The sequence below is a fragment of the Miniopterus natalensis genome, chromosome 12 (genome assembly GCF_054644295.1).
Source record: "Miniopterus natalensis isolate mMinNat1 chromosome 12, mMinNat1.hap1, whole genome shotgun sequence".
NCBI classification, from domain to species: Eukaryota; Metazoa; Chordata; class Mammalia; order Chiroptera; family Miniopteridae; genus Miniopterus; species Miniopterus natalensis.
This window is the reverse complement of record NC_142092.1, coordinates 25,092,382-25,108,381: the sequence shown is the minus strand read 5'-3', so window position 1 is coordinate 25,108,381 and position 16,000 is coordinate 25,092,382. Positions and strand designations below refer to the sequence as shown.

At 35.1% G+C, this 16,000-nt stretch overlaps 1 long non-coding RNA gene across 3 annotated transcripts in view; it reads right to left on the bottom strand.

Moving 5' to 3' along the window:
- The window catches only part of LOC107545436 (uncharacterized), a 284,522-nt gene that overhangs the window by 114,315 nt on the left and 154,207 nt on the right, over window positions 1-16,000 (bottom strand). The gene's annotated exons all lie outside the window — the stretch shown is intronic.

Here is a 16,000-nt window from a genome sequence, read left to right as displayed (position 1 = left end):
GTATTATTGATTATGTGCTGATTTTTTTTTTTTTTACAAAGTAGAATTCCCAGGAATTTTCATTATTTAAACATAACAAGTATGTGAACTAATTATTGTCACATGACATTGAAAGGTAAATGACCCTTTTTGAGCATATCTGTTCCCATTCCCTGATAACCTCTAGGTAACCCCTTTCTGAGACTACCCTTAGAATCAATCATACTTTCTACTGTGGACTATCCTGCTCAGGAAATGGACATCACACAGGCACAACACACTTTTATCCAACCCCCATTTCTTTGTTTGCTGATACATCATTCAACAATGGATTTTTCAAATAATACCAAGAAGTGTCAGCTTTAAGCCTTTTGTTTCCTATGGATATCTGCCATGTAAATATGCAGATTCTGATCATATTTATGAGTGAAGTTGAAGAAGGCAGCTACCAACCTACTTCCTGTGATTCTATCTTTTGAATTTGGGCATTGCAGTTAGCTCTGTTTGATAAAGCTGCTTAGTTTGAAAAAAATAACATGTCATCTTTTATGGTTTTAAAATGGTACAGAGTAAAAACGGAATAACTGAACCATGAAGGTCAGTGTAGTATTTTATACGAGTAAAACATAGCTTCTGATAGTTTTTCTAATCTGATTGTAACACATGTAATTTCTTGCTAAAGCTTAAAGGGTCTGAATGGAGATCTATTATATGTGTAAATCAATAGCCTGAACATATTTTTTTCCTATTATCTGGTTCAAAACTGTTACAAAAAGATAACTGTGTATTCGTAATATGTATTATCTCAAAGAGAGGCTTCCTAGCCCATTGGCAGTAGTGGTCAGAATAATAAGTGTTTCAGCCAAGAATGAAAAGAGGAATGCTTGCTTATTTGTTGATGTGCACAGTATTGAAAACACAATATAGTGGAAAGAAATTTCCTCAGTGCAAATGAAAAGGTAGTAAGTGGGAAAGGAAAACTAAATATAATTTATATAAATATCTTTATTTTGAAGATTTTCAAAGTTCTCTAAATTGGTACCTAATTTTATTTTTTCCATCCTTTATCTCCAACCTTTCTTTAAAAGGAGATAAAGTGTGGTGAAGTGTTGGGAGTTCTTTACTCTCTCTGCCTTTGTGTTTACATTCATTCATAAATAAAATAATTAAAAAGAAAATATAGCTGACACTTGTTTCTCATTCCATTATAATAAATCTCTCACATATAACTCACAATGAAATCATTCCTAAAACTCACTGCTGACCAATTCTTTCTCATTTCCTCTGGAAAATTAGCAGTTGCTGCATAGCTGCTGCTTATTGACTTCTGTGATATATATATTTTTATTTATATATATATTTATTATTTTTTATTTTTTTTTAAATATATCTTTATTGATTTCAGAGAGAGGAAAGGAGAGGGAGAGAGAGATATAGAAACATCAATGATGAGAGAGTCATTGATGGAGCCCGCAACCCAGGCATGTGCCCTGACCGGGAATCGAACCCCGATCACCTGGATCCTAGGTTGACGCTCAACCACTGAGCCACGCCTGGCCGGGCCTGTGATATATTTTTTAAAAAGAATCTTGTTTCTCCATTTATCTCTGATCTCTTCTACCCAGTTTCCTTGCTGAACCTCTCTTCTATTACAAGATAGGTCAATGTAATTATTATTCAGATTATTACCCTGTGATCAAAATATCTGAGAAATTCCATCTAGCTCATGCTTTCCGGTATCATTTTTATGTCAGTGATTTCCAATCCTGCATTTCTAACTCTGTCCTATGTCCTGAGTACCAGGGCCAAATATTCAAACAGATGGACTACAGCACATACATGTCCATCACCACCACAAACTAACCATCTTCAAAGCTACACTCCTCCTCTTCTCCAGTTATCCCTCCTTTTATTTTTCTTCTACTTATTTCCTTGATTGTACATCCTAGTTGTCCCTTCTTCATCCAGTTCCCCTACTCTTGATCAACCACTGGTTACTAAGTGTTGCCAATTTTCTTCTTAATTCTCTTACATCTCACATCTCTAGACTCCTTCCCATCCCACTGTCACAGCTCTATTTCTGATCCCACATCTCTCACCTAAATTGTTGCATCTGTCTAATTGCTCTCTCTCTGCTCTTACTTCTACTCACTCCATGTGTGCTGTCAGAGTGATCCTTCTAAAATAGTTACGAGAATACCTTATAATTATATCTTATGATTTCCAAGGACCAACTAAGATAAGGCCCAAAGTCAGGTCTGGTCTACAAAGTTCTGGAAAACGTGACTCCTGTTCACCCATTCTGTTTACTCACTCAATCTTTCTCCTTCTATCCACTCTCTCTAAATCGTCCCCTCCAATCACTGAAGTATTCAATATTATTTTTTCATAATAATGGTATTATTTGACTCATGTTAGAGGTGATGAAACTAAAAATTTATAGAGTTTACATAGATATCCCAAAGTTACATAATTAGACTGTAAAGTCAACCATCAATTCAAGGTCTTTTGATGCAAAGTCGAAATACCTCATGACTTAAAGCAACCAAAATACTACCAATATTTTTCCTACTCAAAATAAAAACGTGGAAATTATTTTCTGAAGATATTTAATTTCACAAGTATGATATCTATATCCATTAGTTTTGAAGTCAAGGTTTATGATTTTTATCTTTACTCAACTAGTTCTGAAACATTAATAATGTTCTTTAACCACTTTAAACACCAGTTGTCTCATAGTGAAAAAGGGGTAAAATAGATTTAACTTAGAACATTACTAACTACAATCAATGAATAAATAATAAATATTAATTTCTGAGATAATTTAGTTAAATTTTAGTTTGAAGGATGTGGAAAATCTAAAGGAATTTTCAAATGTTTCCAAAATCCTTAAAAATAAATTGTTAAATATGACTAAGGTTAAGTTAAAAGAGTTTTTAATATTTTATATGTTTATCTGGAACATAGAAGAACATGTGCATGGCATTTATAATAACACATTTTTTGTAGTAATAAGAGGTACCATTGTTCATCATCTGTGGAATTTTTAAAGTTTACATTTAACCTTTACATGAAGTAGGGATTATTCCCCATTTTCATTAAAAGGACACATGCTAAGGGACACGCAAGAAGTATAAGGAGAGAAAGAGAGATGAAATTCAGATATGCTGGCTTAAAGTCCAATATCTGTTTTTTTGGTTTTTTTCTAATATGTTTTTATTGATTTTAGAGAGGAAGGGAGAGAACTAGAGAGACAGAAGCATCAGTGAGAGAGAAGCATTGATCGGCTGCCTCCTGCAGGCCCCCTACTGGGGATTAAGCCCACAACCTGGGCATGTGCCTTGAATGGGAAATGAACTGGGGACCTCTCAGTTCATGGGTCAATACTCAACCACTGCGCCACATTGGCTGAGCAATTCCAAAGTTTTTAAATCAATGTTATTCTATTTAATACTTTCAAGAGAATTACTGAAAAAAAAAAAAAAAAATCCTGCCTCTTCCATCTCTTACAATGGAGTATCTCTTCATTGTAAGGAATTTTTAATTTAGAAATATTAAAAACATATATTTTAAATATATTTTAAAATAATTTTATTTTAAATAATTTGGTCAAATTAATATAATTTTAAGCAGTACTTGAAACACTTGACCAATTACCATGTCTCAAATATTTCTAAAATAAGAGAATTAAATACAGAAGGAAATCTTTTGAGCAGCCACAGGCTGCTTACTCCAAGTGCTAAGAAATGTAAATAAGTACATCAAGCCAAAACACGATTCTCACTAAACATTACTTGGTGTGAATAGTGCCCCACAGAGTTGTTTCAGGATAATTCATCCCATCTCTAATGAGAACCAATGGGGTAAATTTGCAAACACTAAAGACACATAAATGGTACTGCCAATTACCAGTGCCACCACAACATACTTCTTCCTTCTAACAAAATAGTGAGTGAAATTAAAATAAGCACAGTCTTGAGACATACAGAAACTACCAAAGAAGTAGTTTGCCTAATCCTGGTAATTATGTCCTAAGTGCATTCCTTTTACCACTTCTATATGGATTTAGATGTTTTCTCCTGTCTTTGAGAACTGTGAAAAGAAAATGTTCTGTTTTAGCTCACAGGTATGTTTTTCATTGGTGAAAGTCTTTTCTTCAAAAACTTATAGAAACCTTGGAAATATATCCATGGTGTGTTCTGGGCAGGAATCACATGGCCTTTTCTGAGATCACGGACCTGCATTGGTGAGTTGTTGAAGCTTGACTGAGAGGTCAATTAATTGGTGGCTTATAAAGAGGAATTCCTGAATCTAAAAATAAAAATAAAATTTATTTCCACAGACTTAACCACAAAGGTATTGTGTCCCACTGAGATGCTTTACTGTTCCTAGCAATAGGTCTGAGGAAAATTCCAAGACTTGTGACTCAATAACAGTTTTGACTTCTGATAAACAATCACATGTATTAGTTTTCTAGTGTAAATAGGTGTGGCTTTTAAGAGACTTGTTATGTAGTCCTAACAATCACAAAGATCAGGTGTGTGACTTAAACAAGGTTATGTCACATCTCTGATCCCACTGTTTTTCATCTGTAAAATGTCTGAGTCCAAGACTAGCACAAAGAAGACATGATTATCTTCCATCATTTGGGAAGACACTGAGCTGCATTCATTTTCCGACCACCTCCTTTCATTATACTCTATGGTGAGAGATTTTGGGGAAAGACTTTCCAACTGACTTACGATGACTATATTGCCTTATACCCTAAGTAGTTCTCTGTCCATACTAAAATTGATAGTGTGTGTCACAAAACTTTCATTGAACATTTACTAAATGCCACTAGTGCTAATCACTATGTTGAGTGTTCAGGGTAGAAGAAAAAATATAATATAATATAATATAGACTTTGCCCTAAAGATGCTACAGTGAAAATGAAACATGAAAATAAAATATTCATTATTTCCTGTGTGCTTACTATGCATCCATCAGATTGTATACTTTCACAGTTACCAGATAAGCAGAATAATTTGTATTCAAACCTGGACTGAATGGCTCCAAATTCTGTGTGTAGTCAATGATACTACACTACCTCATGGGGAAAATAATTTGGCAAATATTTATGTAGGTTCTTTGCACTCTAAGCCCTGTTTCCTGATGCCTTTAATCTACAGGCTTATCTCACCAAATTTGGTGGACCAAACCTGATCAACACAGACAGCCTATTCTAGATCCTTGGTCCTTCCAATGGGTGATTCAGAAGTTAGTCTTGTGGCCACAAGCTGGACCTCATGCCACAGGAAATCCTCATTAGTGTCCTTTCAACTCACTTGCCTAATAAGAACCTGACCACATAATTTAGCTATGCCAATTACCTCCTACAAGAGAGCCATCATCTGGAGTCTAGACATCTTGGAACAAGTATTTATATGAAAAGAAACACTACAACTAAAAAGTTTCTGCACTGCAAAAGAAACCAACCTCAAAACGAAAAGGGAACCCACTGTATGGGAGAACATATTCACCAATGCTACATCTGATAAGGGGTTAATTTAAAAAATATATGAAGAAATCGTACAACTTAACAAAAGGCAAGCCATCCAATTAAAAAAATGGGAAAAGGACCTAAATAGACACTTCACCAAAGTGGACATACAGATGGCCAAGAGACATATGAAAAAATTATCAACACCACTAATCATTACAGAGATGCAAATTAAAACCACAATGGGATATCACCTCACACCTGTCAGAATGTCTACCGCAAAAAAATCGACAAACAGTAAGTGCTGGCGAGGGTGTGGAGAAAAGGGAACTGTAGTAGGCTGCTGGTGGGAATGCAGACTGGTGCAGCCATGACAGAAAAGAGTGTGGAATTTCCTTAAAAAATTAAAAATGGAACTGCCTTTTGACCCAGTGATCTCACTTCTGGGAATATATCCTAAGAATCCTGGAACACCAATCAGAAAGAATATATTCTGCTATGTTGATAACAGCGTTATAGATAAGTGGATAAAAAAACTTGTGGTACATTTACACAATAGAATACTAAGTGGCTGTAAAAAAGATGGATTTCTTATGCTTTGAAACAGCACGGATGGACTTGGAGATTATTTTGCTAAGCAAAATGTGCCAGAGAAAGACAAGTATAACATGATCTCACTTATATGTGGAATATAAGAAACAAAAACAAACAAACACTGACCAGCAAAATAGGTCCAGAGACATGTATGCACAGAACACACTGACAGATCTTACAGGGAATGGGGTGGGATGGAGGGAAAGATTAACCAAAGAATTTATACATACATATACACACTGTGCATGAACACAGACAATAATGCAGTGAAGGCCTGGGGGGCAGGAAAGTGTGAAAAATGGGGAACATCTGTAATACTACAAACAATAAAAATGAATTTTAAAACACAATACTGTCCATAATCAGCAAGAAATATTACCTTCTTCTAACTTGATGCTTGACCTTAAAATGGCAAAAATTGTTCCAGCTTTTGGTCTAATGACTATTTCTCTTGGGGCCAGTCATACAGCTGGGCTTTTTCTTGGCCTCAGGTCCCCATGATCCTGAATTTCAGCCATTACCCTCTATCCAGCTGAGGTCCTGAAGGTTCTCAACACTGTTTTCCTCTTTAAACATTCTGACACTCTTCAATAATTATATTATAATTGTAATACAATAATTACATTAACCTGATAAGCAGACCATCAACCCAATATGTTTTGCCTTAATTAAATAAATGTATATTGCTTAAGTTAAATAACTATAATAAACCTTACAATGTTTATATGTTTGTCTTTAAGGATTGAAATACAAATGACAACTCTTGTTGAACAGATTTTCTGGCTTTCTTCTACTATGATTCAACACAGTAACTGTGGTGACCATGTCTCATGCATGCCTAACTCTTCTGGGGCAAGTGTCTTTTTCTGTGTCATCTATCTGTTTTGTGATCTCTAAGGATAGTGTTGTTCATTGCTCTGGAATGAACCTGAAAATGTCTGTGTCACTAGGCAGTAAAAAAGACCCCTGTGCTCTGCAGGGTGCCATGTTCTAAAAGCTTAATTAGTCTTGATCTCTGGGAGCATGTACATTTTTAATTGATGTGCAGATTTAATTGTTGTACAGATGCTACATTTGTGGGATCAATATCTTAAACATACAGTGGGTGTTCTATATGCCACTATACAAAAAAAGGAACTGGTTTCTTTTAAATAGAATTATATTCAATACATATAAAATGCAGTTATTCTTTGAAAAGTTTCCTTATTGTAGGAGAGAGAATGTTTTGTATAAAAAAATACATATTTAGTATAATTTTGATGGAAATTGTTAGAATCAATACAAAATGTATTTTCACCTCATAGCTTTTTTAAATTTTCCATTCAATTACAGTTTACATTCAATATTTTTTTGTATTAGTTTCAGGTGTACAGCATAGTGGTTAGACAACCTTATACTTTACAAAGTGTTCCCTCTGATATCTCCAGTACCCACCTGGCTTCATACATAGTTATTATTGACTACCTTCCCTATGCTGCAATTTACATTCTGTGACTACTTTGCAACTACTAATCTTTACTTCTTAATCCCTTCACCCTTTTCACCCAGCCCTGCAACATCCCTTCCCACTGGTAACCATTAGTTCTCTGTATCTATGAGTCTGTTTCTATTTTATTTGTTCATTTATTTTCTTCTTTAGATTCTATTTTTTCCTTCAAAAATCCCAGAGCTAAAATTAATTGATTAATTTATTACACTACCTTTAACTTTTTTGTGCAGAATACCAAAGTTGATATTTGGCAAAATCAAATCAGCAACCCTTTTCTGGCATACATCTCTACTTTAAAACTCAGTGCCCACCTCTACAAACATCTGGGACCACTCTGTTCCTCACTTTTAGCCAAGGACAAGACCACAGAGTGTCATCACATGAAGCCCTTGCTCTGACACCACTTTATCTCCACTCATCTCTTTCTTTTCCGGCTAGCAAATAAAAAGGTCCACAGTTTCTCCCCATTACATATACAGCAGTTATCAGGGCTGGCCACACAACAGAATTACCTGGGGAGATTTTAACAGATACTGGTATTTAGGCTATATCCCCAATATTGTTACTCAAGTTTTAAGAAGTAAGACTTGAGCATCTGAATTGTGATAAACTCCCTGGATAATTCTAAGGCACATTCAGACTTTTTAATCACCGAATTACAAGCTAGCATCTGGATTACTTTGTTTAATTACAAACTCTGTCTAAATGCAGCTTCCTTCCCTCTCCAGACTCACCTTGCCCATGTACTTCACTTCAGCAATACTGCACTACACTCATCACTCCTTGAACATACCATGTGATCTATGCCACAGTACTAAGGTGTTTCTCATGACCCTGTCACATTTTTCTACTTCCAATTATCCTTCACATCTCAGCTCATACACGGCCTCTCCCTGAAATATTTCCTGGAACTAACATCCCTTCACCTCTGCCTGTCCCTCACCTCTGTCATTAGTAATGGATTTAAGAATACAGAGTGACATCTGACTTACTAAATTTTAGAAAGTCAACTCACGCAGCTATGTAAATCTTATCACTGGTCACTGATGAAGAAGATGGGCTACTGACCTGAAGATACAGTGCAAAGTCAGCTAAGTTTGACCACAGGAGCTCAGAGTAATCATTGCTACTTTAGTCCACTGGCCCTGACATGGTAAATGCGTCCCACTGTCTTCCCAGTTCTAGAGGTGGGAAGTGACAAGGAGATGGAGAGAAAAAATAAATAAATCCTGCATTAAAATAGAGCAGGATAAAGTGGAGCATCCCTTTGTGGAAAGGTGAATTGAAGAAATAAGAACTAGCCTGCCAGAATCAAGACTTCCTTAAAAGCTGTGTCACCTGAGATTAAATTACTTAACTTCTTACTACTATATTTTGAAAAATTCCTTCCTCCTTATGCTTTTGGACTCTAAGGCTTTCTGAAACACTGTTTTATTTTTCATTATTTATTCACCCATTTCTCAAATTATTGACTGTATTTATGAAGTGCCTACTACCCATTTAGATAGCAATCAACATAAATTCATTAACTTTACAAGATAGATATTATTCCCATTTTACATCTATAGAAACTCACACTCAGAGAAGTGAGAAGTGAGGAATAGTTATTATGATCACACTGCTAGTAAATAATTTGATTTTAACATAAGTGTATCTTTATTATTTCTTCTAAGTAATACAACCTCCAAATGTTCTCAAACTACTTAGAGTAAGCATGTAACAGTAAGTATTTATTAAAAACTTCTACCCATAAGGCATATAAAAGAAACTGGGTGAGATTTAAACACACACAAGAACAAAACAATAACAGCAAAAGAAAGAAAAATTCAGAAATTAACTTACCCCAAAAGTAGGCATAGAGTAAGGGGACTGGCTATGAACTGAGGAGAAAATCATAAATAGAAAATTATCAATAAGGCAATACCTACTTATTGAACACCTACAAAGCCTGTGTGTATGTATATATATGTGTGTGTGTGTATGTATATGCTCCCACATACATAAACATGTTTATAAATATGATATATGAGTATATGTATACAAATATATATCACATATTATACATTAGTATACACACACTAAGATGCATGTATATGTATACATATGTATATACATTTATATATATGTGTGTGTATATATATACACCTACACACATATAGATATAAATTAGAACAGTGAATGGCAAATAATAAGAGTTATACAAATATTAGTCATTGTTGTCATTGTTGGTATTATTGGTTCTCTTAAGTACCAGCCACTCTCTAGGACCTGAGGAGTTCATGAACTGACATGTTAAAGAATAGTTATGATTGTTTAGTAGAGAAAGACTTCCGGGACACAAAGATGGACATGGGAAAGCCAATGAGGAGATAACTGCAAGAGAACAATTTGGATATGACAGTAATTTGTGTAGGTGGAGGAGAGGGTCAAAAGAAATTGTTGATTTTTAGATATATTTTAAAGAAAAAGCCAATAGGATTTGCCTATGGCCTGAATATAGAGTATTAAGGAAGGAGAAATGTCAAGAATCACTTCAAGGATGAGAGTGATTAGAGAAGTACAGATAAACACTGTGCTAATTCAGATGAAAAAAAAATTGCATCCGGCTAGAAAGATACAAAAGGCTGCATTAATGAGATCAAATTTTGGTTGGGCCTTCTAAATCGTCATGTGAGTTTTCAGATGAGGGTGAAAATATTTCATTTTTTCTCTTAAATAATTTTACCTTCTTCTAGCCTCCCCTGTTGGTGACTGATGATAAATACAACTTCAGCTGCTTGTAAGGCTTCCAATGTATGTCCACGGGATCATGTAACGATCCAAAGTTTACAAAGTGCTGGAAAATTGGGTGGGGACAGATCCTTTACCAATGCCTGTCACTATTATTGTCATTCCTGTTACTCATTCTAGTACTCTAAGTTCTCTCTGGGTGATAACCCACTGACACCTTTCAAGAACTATGGGATCGATCCCTTATAGAGACCAACTCTATGCACCACAGAGTCACAGAACTTGTGAGGATATGCTTCTGGGAATGTTCAATAGCTTCTGTCACATGAAGAAACCCCCTAAACCACCAAACATCTTAGTCTTTAAGAATATAAAACCACTTGATGTGACTCTGTTTACTTGACATTTTCCTCAGCAACAACAACAAAAGCCTGTTGGATAAGGATTGTTGTCTACACACTTGGAAATTCCTGGTTTTGACCTTAAAATTCACAGGCCAATAAATACTATCCATATTTCCTCTGATTCCATGCAATAAACTAAAACTTAGAACCAACCGTAGCCACTCCCTTAAAAAGGGAATTAAAAAATACCAACAGCAGAAAAAAATAAATCTCAAAATTACTATTCCCACAAATCATCCTAATGTAGAATTTAATTTTTGGTATCTACAGGAATTGGGAGAAGATATTCAAGGTAACATGCCAAAACATTGCTTAAATACAGAGGAGAAAAAGTATTAGTTATCCAGCAATTAAGATCGGCTTGTCCTAAGAGTGAAAATCCTGCGACTCTGAGCAGATCCTTGGTTTTTATCCATCTTTGCATGTGATATTAAACCTAATTCCCAACTGGGAATGGAAGACAGGATATAATTTTTTTTCTTCTACTCAGTCATTTTCAGTAGAGGATTGTCACATATGAAAGAAGAATGAACATTGTGCGAATAGTTAATAGGATGAAGATAGTCATAGTCAAATACAATTGAAATCATAGGGAACGTTACTATTCACTTTGGACATCTGGGCTGCTATGTCTGATAAAAATAATTTCATCATTATCAAATTCAGAAAGATACTACAGGTTCACAATAAGAGAATTATGCAAACTATATTTCACTCTTCAAATGTCTTACAATTTCTAATATTGAAAGATGTTAACATGTAATTTTATCATTTATTAAACATTTTAAAACCTCAGCAATTTTTAAACTTGATATTAACCTACATGTACTATATAATCTAAGCTCCTTACGTAGATAAGGAAATAATAAAATGTTACTTAATTTTTCAACACATACTTTAAGTTACAGTATTATAGGATGCAATATGAAATAGTTAACCTTGAAAATAAAGACAACGCCCTGGTGTGGTTGTTTCCCCCCTGTCTTAGTTCCAGAAGCTACCTGACAAGTTTGCCAACATGTTAACCTTTACTCTCTCTCCCTAGAGTTTCTAGTAATAGAACAAATGTAATGCTTCCTATCAAAGACGAGCCATGTGTCTGTGGACTAGGGAGTTTACACTTCACCTTCATCTTGATTACTCTTGACTGCTTGGGTCCACATATGAGTTTCGAAAACATGTACAATCCTAAGTCACCTTACTTTCTGAAAGGCAGTAACATAAGGGAGATGGGTGCAACATTAGTATATGTGTACAACGAGTCAAGAACTGTTTGAAATGATTCATCTCATGTAATCACTACAAAAACATCACAAGGGGAACTTCCAGGAGACCTTTAGGAAGCCTTTGTTATTTGCAAGTAACAATAATTTTTATTTCACCTCTGAGAAATTGGATTGTAGTAATTTATTCTCCATCTGACTCTTCGATTCATGTTCCGCCTTTCTTGACCCTGCAATGCCGTTTATGCGCCACATCACTCAGGCTCCACTGTCATCTGACTTCCTCTTGGATTTGGCCAATCGGAGGTGTGGCAGGAGATCAGAGTGGGAAGAGAACAAGCCAAGAGAATATGGTTTTCTTGTCTTTCTTTTCCTGAAGTGGTTCTGGCAGAGGTTGTGCCTCCCCTTCAGAACTGATTCTGCGTGGGAACTCCACTTGCCTCACACTTCACCACCACCCTTACAAACACAGGACTTCAGGCCCAGATATGCTTTCGTCAGCATCAGGGTGACTCAATCTCCTTAGTTGATTCTTATAAACTAGCTCATACGTCTATCGTTAGTCCCTTTATTACAAAAAACTCTTTATAATCACAACTCAATCTCTTGACTGATTCTCCTGGGAACTGTACTGAAACAATGTAATTATTACAAGGCTCTGAAGGTTTCACCCCAAGAGAAAATTTATTCAAGTTACAACATAGGAAGAAATATGAATTTTTCTAAACAAATGTACAGACAAACAAAACAAACCACTTCTACATTTCTGGTTCTTTTGTCCATAGAAATAATATGTGTTGAGTTTTTTGTAACGTTTGCATTAGAAAATAGAGCAAGTCACCTTTCAATTACCCAAGTTTAAAAAAAAAAGTAACCAGATATTATCACTGTCTACCATCTAGAAGAGTGACTTTCAAATTGTAGGTTGTAATCCTTAGCGTGTCATTAAATCAAAGTAATCAGTCAAGACCAGCAATTTTTTAAAAGGTACAATAGATTAGTTGTCAGGGATTTACTTAAAATAGAATGTAAATGATCACAATGATCTGCACATACAAAGGATCTTTTTTCAGAAATCTTGATTAAAAACACTCATGTTAATGAATTTGTCACAATATATAAAACTATATAAAATATAGTTCTTAGCATGAGTCATATTTTTTTAAATTTTGAAAATTTCTATTATAAAATAGGGATCTGATCCTTTCTTCCATTGAAAGCATTTACAAGGTTGTGTCTACAGAAGTTAAAACTCTGTCTGGTCTACAATATATCTATGCCTTCTAAGATTGAAGGAGTCATCATTCTTTAGGATTTTGACACAAAATAGAAAACAGCTGAGGGCTGAGAACAGTATGAGAAAGAGCTCATTTTTACTTAATGTATCTTGTGTAGAATATAAATTAAGTTTTTCAAGGTTCTGGATTTCTTGCTCACTGCTTAATGGAAAAATATATATGTAAATATATATTTGTACATATATACATTCCCCTCATAAATAGTGATCAGGAGATTTCAGACCTGGAGAATAGACTCTTCCTCAGATCACAGGCAAGGTTTACCTTTTTAAAAAGTAGGAAGTATTTGCCCGGCCAGCATGGTTCAGCGGTTGAGCATCGACCTATGATCCAGGAGATTGCACATCAATTCCCAGTCAGGGCACATGCCCCTGTTGCTGGCTGGATCCCCTGTGGGGGGCATTCAGGAGGCATCTGATCAATGATTCTCTTATTGATGTTTCTATCTCTCTCCTTCTCACTTCCTCTCTCTAAAATCAATAATGATATATTTAAAAAAATAAAGTAGAAAATATTCTTGTCTGAGAGAAAAGTGGATTTTGGCATTATTTTGGATAATGCAATCTCTACACCAAAACAGATCCAACTTGAATATTATTGACCATTAAGTGGAGGTATAATGATTTATAGAATAGGCCCCTGGGATAGACTTCTTGGATTTACAGCCTTGCTTTATCACGGTTTAGCTCTGTGATTTTGTGCATGTTTTTAATCTTAACTCCTCAGTTTTTCTTCTTAAAATGGAGACAATAAATGTATCTACTACTTAAGATTGTCTTGAGAATTATAGAACTTAAGTAAGTGCTTGGACAGTGCCTGTCATATTATAAGCATCCAATAAAAGTTAGGTACTGTTCCTTTCATTTTCTCTTTCTTTTTACTCAAAATCTCTATTTCCTGGTACTTTCCTTATGATTATTAAAATCTACATACATTTATACAGGACCAGGATAAGCTAATATAAATTCTTATTAAATATATATTATCTTTTATTTCTTATATATTTAAAGTAGACTACAAAGATCATCTTACCAATAAGACTGCATAATATTACATATCCTAACACACAGCATATTGTGCATTTTTTCTAATTTGAAGATCCTTGCTGCGAGTGAATTCTAATACACAATTTGTATAATATCAGGGAATATGGTATTTACTATAAGTTATTCAAATACTTTTAAATTGTTCAATTAATTTTGAAGGAAATCTTTAGGAAAAAACATATATAGTTTGTTAACGAGACAGCACAGCATTGGAAATTGGGCCTGATTTCAGTTCTAATGTATCAACTTACTATGTCCCTCTGGTAAGTTACTAATCCACACTGGACCTCAATTTATGCATCTGTAGAATGGAATCTTAGACCTACATATCATCTAAGGTCCTTTCCTATGATCCTATGATTTAGTATAATCATTATGAATATAATTTACTAGCACTACTCCAATGCATTAATTCTCTCAGGGACTGTTCAGAATAGCAGTGCTACTTCCCTCACAATAAAAATCCCCAGTCCTTGACTGTCTCTGACTCTATGGAGTAAAATGTTTCCCTCTTCCTTAATGATACAAATACACTCTACTGCTTTTCACTGCCTCAGCGAGATTACATTTACTTTTATCAAACTAAAATGTACTGCAGTGATTAAGAGTAAGAGTGCTGGTATCATTAGTTTTACTTATTCACATAACTGTGGGTACTGTACTTGAGGCTCCTAAGTCTTGGTTTGCTTATTAGTACAAAAGATATCCATGGTTGGGCAAAAGAAGGTTTACAGATGTGAGTATGCAAAACACAGTTTATTCTTGTATTGCTTATTAATTATAGTATTATTTTCCATTCAGACAACTGTAAACCTACCTTGCTACACCCTGTATTAATAACAATAGTTATTTCACTTTGTGAGAAATAAAATTATCTCTTTCCTCAACAAATCCTTGACTGAGCTCTCGATAGAGACAAGCATTGTTCTATGTGCTCCTGAGCTGCAGCAGAATGCAAGACAAGCTTAAAGCCCTCGTGGACCCTGCTTCTAGGAAGACACAAACAACAAACAAATATAATGTCAGAGGACAGTAACTAAGGTTGAAAAATAAAGTAGGGTGAATGTTGAGGAAGTGATGAAGGGACAAAGTAAGGGTGTTATGGGAGCTACTGCAGATTGGGTAATCAACACCAACTGGTATTAGAAATACCCCGAAGTCTCAATGACTTGGCATTGTCTAAGTTTACATCCTGCTCAGTGTGGGTCAGTCTGTTCTCACAGACATCTCTGTATTGTGTGACTGGACATTCAAGTTTTCCTCATGTTGAGGCACCATCCTGCCACTGTTTTTTCAGCTGGGGAAGGGAAGGTGGGAAAAATCATGAACAGTGTTGTTCAGCCAGTCTGGTGTGGCATGCATCAACTCTGTCCCTATCATATTTGTCCTAACTCAGTCACATGGTCCAAACTTAATTATAAAAGAGACTATAAAATGTAGCTTTCTTTTGCACCCATGACAAAGGAAACGAACCCAGATTTGATGGATACTCTAAGAGGAACTCTTAGTCTCTCCTACTGAAGTACATTGTACAGACTTCTGCAGTCATTACAATAGAAACATCCTGTTTCCAGCTTTGTTAATTAAGGGGAGCAAAATTTACTGACCCAAAATATGCCTCTTTGGCATAAAGATTACCTTGAGCTGGTTATTTTTAGGAAACTGCAGACACAGGAAAAGCTCTGAAAACCAATTAAAAATTACTCTTTTCTAGGAGAAAGTTACACTTATAAGGGAAATCGCCATTTGTAAGGG